The 6,000-nt window shown below is 42.5% G+C and overlaps 2 non-coding genes across 2 annotated transcripts; both read right to left on the bottom strand.

Moving 5' to 3' along the window:
- Positions 1-1,415: 1,415 nt before the first annotated feature.
- trnae-cuc (transfer RNA glutamic acid (anticodon CUC)) lies at positions 1,416-1,487 on the bottom strand. Its single transcript has one exon. It is a non-coding gene; the product is annotated as a tRNA-Glu (tRNA).
- Positions 1,488-2,167: 680 nt separating this feature from the next.
- Positions 2,168-2,239, bottom strand: trnae-cuc (transfer RNA glutamic acid (anticodon CUC)). Its single transcript has one exon. It is a non-coding gene; the product is annotated as a tRNA-Glu (tRNA).
- Positions 2,240-6,000: the final 3,761 nt, after the last annotated feature.

The following is a 6,000-nucleotide window of genomic DNA, read 5'->3' on the forward strand; positions in this document are numbered from 1 at the left end:
TAGCAACCTGTTTTTTAAATTATGTGAGCAAAAAATATACAATTTTATTTGGAATGGCAAGCCAGACAAAATTAAAAGGGTTTATTTATATAATGAATATGAATTCGGTGGGCAGAAATGATTAAATATTAAAGCAGACCTCTCACTAAAGGCATCAGTCATACCAGAGTTGTACTTTTATCCGAACTGGTTCTCCTAGTAAGAATGTCTCACCCCATGTTCAAGAATGGCCTTTTTCCCTTTATTCAGACTACAAACGCTCACTTTTGGTTATTTGAAAACGAAATAATCTCCAAATTATCGTTATTTTTTAAACAAGCCATAGAAGGTTGGTTGCAATTTCAGTTTAATCCACCAGAAAATACAGAACAAATAATACAACAAATATTGTGGTTAAACACAAATATACTCATTGATAAAAATTTGATAACATTTAAAAAAAAATCAAGTATAGTCTTTGTAAATGATATCATAAATAGGACTGGTTGTCACGGCTGTTTGAAAGAGCGGACCAAGATGCAGCGTTTTCATAGTTCCACATGTTTTTTTAAATCAGTGAAACCGAATGCAACAATTAACACTTTAAGTAAATACAAAACAACAAACCGTGACACTGGAGGAACATAAACCTCACGAAGAACAATCACCCACAAACACCTGTGGGACAAACCTAAACTTGAATAGGACCTCCAATTAGAGACAACGACAACCTGCTGCCTCTAATTGGAGGTCATGCCAAATAACACCAACATAGAAATACAAACCTAGAACCCAAACATAGACATACAAAAACCAGACAAACACCCCGTCACGCCATGACCTAATCTACCATAGAAAATAACACTCACTATGGTCAGGACGTGACACTGGTGGAGTTATGTCACACATGCAGCTAACACAAATATATGGAAATGTCTGCTCTAACCAAAATTGCAACCAACTAATTGCAGCATTACCACAAAAATGGAAGGGGGAAAAAGTAAGGAACTTGTCTGTCGGCCCTACATTAAAGAACAAAATTGGTTAAATAAAATTGTGATGAATAAAATATATACCAGTTTCATTTAAGGACCAAAAAATGGACAGCTGTGTCAGCAAAAAAAGAAACGTCCCTTTTTCAGAACCCTGTCTTTCAAAGATAATTTGTACAAATCCCAATAACTTCACAGATCTTCATTGTAAAGGGTTTAAACACTGTTTCCCATGCTTGTTCAATGAACCATAAACAATTAATGAATGGCAGGTCCATGGTGACCATCAAAGTTTTTCATTGTTTTTCACCATGGTAACTGTAAAAATAAACTATGCAAGATCCTTGCAACCAGAAGTTGTTCAGTGGGGAATAAGCCTATGAGCTTTTGAATACTTCCAAGCAGTCAAAAACAGTACTTTCGATTGAGTTCGCAAAAGGGTAGTTCCCTGACCGGGAATCGAACCCGGGCCGCGGCGGTGAGAGCGCCGAATCCTAACCACTAGACCACCAGGGAAACGACATTTGTAGCGCCAACAAGTGACATGACATATATTACACAAAGTACACATTTGTCCGATTGGACAGCAACACCGGCTAACTTAATGTACTCACACTTGGCTTTTACGAGGGGAGCACACGGCGAGCAAAACTCTGCAGTATCGGTGTGAGGGTAAAATCACTGGGGAAGCCAATCCGTTAAAAAAAAGCCATATGTGTTGGGATTATTGCGTTGTTTGCTCTGTAACCTGTTAGCTCATAGGCCTAGCCACCATGATATATAGGCCTAAATCCGAGACAATAACAAGACACAGTGTCAGAATAAATGTAACGCAACATCTGTCTGGTGAAGTCCACAAAGCATTTTCCTACAGCATGGTCAAGCAAATTAATGTATCTGACATTTTCAACAGGGCACCGGAAAGCTCACAGCACGTCGGCAATTAGCCCAAAGCAGCGCTGTAGTACTTCCGAGCGTCTGCACCTTTGCTCTACCGACTTTGTTAACATGAAGAAAAACAGTTAACATGGCCATCAAAGTTGTTCATTGTCATTCACAGTTAACAAGGTGAAACACGATGAAAAAGCCTTGTAACCATAAATTGTTCAGTGGGGAATAAACCTATTACTTTTTTAAATAATCCCAAACACTTAAAAACGGTATTTTCAGCTGAGGGGGTCAAAATCAAAAAGCTGTTCCCTGACCGGGAATCGAACCCGGGCCGCGGCGGTGAGAGCGCCGAATCCTAACCACTAGACCACCAGGGAAACCATACATTTACGCGAGAAAAATGCATTAATAAAGCTTTACTTGGTCACGAATATAGCGTAAATACTGTTTTTATAGGGTCATCGTGTTCATTATGAATTAAAAGGCACGAGCGATATCCTATGCTCTTGCTTATGTTGGTGTGTCTGTTTGTAGTAGAAATGTCCTTTAGCAAGTAGCTAGAGGTAGCTAGAGTTTATACACTTCATCGTATTGTTCCATATATTAATCTAATCTGCTCACTGTGATTATTTTATGTTTATGCTTATTAAATACAAACTTTCCCCTTTATTTTCACAGCAGACATGGAGTCCAGCTTCAGAAAACTGCCAAATGGAATCCTTGTCTTAAAGGACAGTAAGGATTGCAGGAGTTAGAGGACTAAAACTACTAAAAGAGCATGGAGCAGGGCTGTCTCCAGACAAAGTGGTGGATTCAGCCAGGAGGGCTGTACTGCTCAGAGGTGGCAACCCAGCAAGCAGAGCACATTTGCTGGGTCAGCATAAGATGCAGTTTGGCCTTTATAAGGAGCAGACCTTCAAGTGGGTGGTTGAAAGTGCGCTGGGCTGGGTATTTGGTGGCATCGATGCAGAAAGAATCTGCCTCTCAGCCAGCAAGTAGTGATTTAAAAAACCATGATGCTGATAAAAATGGTTTCAAGAAACACATGGAGCTCTTCCCTGAGGGCTGGGAGGCTATCAGGATTAAGTCCAACATCCAGCCATCCGCCACCCATGAAAAGACCAGATGACCACTGGTCCCACTTCCCAGAGGTCCTCAACATCCTCACTCAGGTCATTGCTGGTTGGAAAACTACACCCCTCCCAGAATCTCGATAGGACAATAAGGAAGGTGATTGAAAAGAAGACGGATAACATTACTAAAGAGATCGATGTTAAGATAGGAACGGTCTTGGAAGCAATAGCAGGCCATTCAGCTGAACTACAGAGGGTTGTCAAGCGGATGAGGCAGGAGGAAGAATTGCTACTGTGGAAACTTCAACTACATCAATAAATAAAGGCACTTGAGAAACAGGTGCGCGAAATGGCGGAGCTCATTGACGACTTGGATAATCGAGGACGCAGATGCAATATCAGTGTTGTGGGACTCCCGGAAAGGGACACGTTCAGTATACATTTTCGTGGAATGGATCCCTGGCTACCTACAAATGGATACTAAGGCTGGTCGTGTGAAGCTGGACAACTTCACCCACAAGCAGTGCTTCATGGATGCGGCCAGACGCATCGGTTCTGACGTTAGTCAAAGTCCAAGGGTCTCATTCTTCAATGATTATTCCACAGCGGTTGTAGGAAGACGCATGGCGTTTGATGAGGTGAAGGCTCGACTCCAGATAATGAATATGGACTACGCACTGATGTACAGGGCCACATTGAAGATTATGGTCAACGGATCGCCTAAAAACTCTACACACCTGAAGAGGCTGCTGCGCTTATTGACTCTCTCGGGTAAATAACTTTAAGCTGCACCTCTGCAGCATTGGATAACTTTTTTATTTGAATCTGATCATGAAGCAGTGATGTGAGTTCTCAAGTGCTCCTGTTCAGCAATATTCGTATGTTTTATCATTTTTCTTGCTAAAGTAACTGCCACTATAGCTCAGACTAGGGTTGCCAATTATCCCGTATTAGCCGGGATGTCCCTTATATTGGCCTAAATTGGTTTAGCCCATACGTGATCTCCCTTGTCCCGTATATTCATCCAATAACAGCAATAGGGTAAACGCGCCAATTCCGGAAAAGTAATTGATGTTGTTGTTCGGTCGGTTTGGCATATCAAGGAAATATGGATAAACTTGCAAAAATAAAAAGACTGTGCAGCTACAACAAACAATGGGAAGCAAAAACAGAGGTGGGTTAAGGCTGTCAGTGGTGACTCGACGAAAGCTTTCTGTACTTTATGCCGTCAGGAATTCTCAATTGGCCATGAAGGGGAGAGTGACCGAACTCGGCATGCATCCACAGAAATGCACCAGAAGGCCACGCTAGCTAAAGGTACTAGCAATATCGGCGCATTCTTCGTGACGTCTACTGCGGAAAATGATGATCTGCCTCCTACGGAAGGTGAGCCCGTGTATTTCTCAGTTGTGATGCCTCAAACAAGGGAAATAGAAAAATGTTTCCAGTGTGCGTCAGATATTTCTCTGTGTCTGACGGAGTGCAGTGCAAGTTACTTGACTTTTATGAAGACAGTGATGAAACTACAAATGGCATACATCAAGCTCTGATGAACTGTCTGGAAAAGCATGAACTGGATATTAGACACATCACAGCCAACTCTGGTCAATTTGGGAAAACACCACTCCGTTTACCAGTTATTGAGCAGTGACAACAATCGCATTCTGAAAGCTAAATGCCCAGCTCACATAACTCAGAATGCCTTTCCAATTCCAATATACACTATATATTCATTCCCATTACACCATACCCACACCGCCGTGTCACCATGCACTGGCACGCCACCTTTTGTTCCTTATTTGGTAGTGAGAAAGTTGGCAACCGTAGCTCAGACTGAGATATGTGTGAATCTATTGGTGCCCAGGCTTGGTTTTAGGTGGAAGAGCCTCAATCTTCTATTGATTTTAATTTCCACATATATAAAGGATGAGGCTATTGAGTGGCAATGCGGACTTAAGAGTCTACATTGGAGAGTTGAAATCCCCTGCATGTTAGCTAGTGGGAAAACCCCCTTCTGGATCTTTACATGTTTCATTTTCTGGTTTAGTATAGTTCGGGTCCATATTTTTTGTTTATGCTTGGTGAGATTGAGGAGAGTTCAACACATGGGAAAAGGTACCATCCCATCTTTACAGTAGGATTCAGTCTGGATATTGGTTGGTCAAAGTGCAATGGCAGGTAACAGACTGCGTGAATGTATATGGAACATTAGAGGGAGCCATAACCCCATTCATCTTTTTTCTTCACCATTATTTAACCAGGTAGGCTAGTTGAGAACAGGTTCTTATTTACAACTGTGACCTGGCCAAGATAAAGCAAAGCAGTGTGACACAAACAACAACACAGAGTTACACATGGCCTCCAACACTCTACTCAACAAATTGGATGTAGTCTCCCACAGTGCCATCAGTTTTGTCACCAAAGCCCCAAATACTACCCACCACTGCGACCTGGACGCTCTCGTTGGCTGGCCCTCGCTTCATACTCGTCGCCAAACCCACTGGCTCCAGGTCATCTACAAGTCTCTGCTAGGTAAAGCCCCGCCTTATCTCAGCTCACTGGTCACCATAGCAGCACCCACCCGTAGATTTCACTGGTCACCCCCAAAGCCAATTCCTTTGACCGCCAGGTCTATGAATACAGCTGCACAGTATTGTCTCTTATCGATTGAGGTTATGATATCGTTTTGGAACTTGAGCGTGGCTGAGGTGCACCCATGACCAGCTTGGAAACCAGATTGCATAGTGGAGAAGGTACAGTGGTATTCGAAATGGTCAGCGATCTGTTTTGTTAACTTGGCTTTCAAAGACCTTAGAAAGGCAAGGTAGGATAGATATAGGTCTGTAGCAGTTTGGATCTAGAGTGTCTCCCCTTTTGAAGAGGGGGATGACCGCGGCAGCTTTCCAATCATTGGGGATCTCAGACGTTACGAAAGAGAAGTTGAACAGGCTAGTAATAGGGGTTGCAACAATTGTGGCGGATAATTTTAGAAAGAGATGGTCCAGATTTTCTAGCCCAGCTGATTTGTAGGGGTCCAGATTTTGCAGCTCTTTCAGGACATCAGC

This window comes from Salmo trutta, chromosome 31 (genome assembly GCF_901001165.1).
Source record: "Salmo trutta chromosome 31, fSalTru1.1, whole genome shotgun sequence".
Taxonomy (NCBI): Eukaryota; Metazoa; Chordata; class Actinopteri; order Salmoniformes; family Salmonidae; genus Salmo; species Salmo trutta.